Genomic DNA, 268 nt, shown 5'->3' on the forward strand with positions numbered 1-268 from the left:
TATAATGGAAACCACCAAAGACCTTAAAAGGCAGAGCAGCATTCCTTATCATAAATTCGGTACGATTTCTGTGATCAATAATTAATTTCCATAATATAAGTAATGTCTTATGTTAATGAAATAGATGCTAAAATCAGAGGGAAATTATTAGAGAATTAAATGATTTCTTAATGGATCGCGTCTGTCAAAAGTGATTGTATCAAAAATATGTTAAGAATCGATGAAGGAATGAAAACATACAATTTTAAGCCAAGGTGAATTTATTGGA

Source organism: Penaeus monodon, chromosome 33 (assembly GCF_015228065.2).
Source record: "Penaeus monodon isolate SGIC_2016 chromosome 33, NSTDA_Pmon_1, whole genome shotgun sequence".
In the NCBI taxonomy this organism is placed as follows: domain Eukaryota; kingdom Metazoa; phylum Arthropoda; class Malacostraca; order Decapoda; family Penaeidae; genus Penaeus; species Penaeus monodon.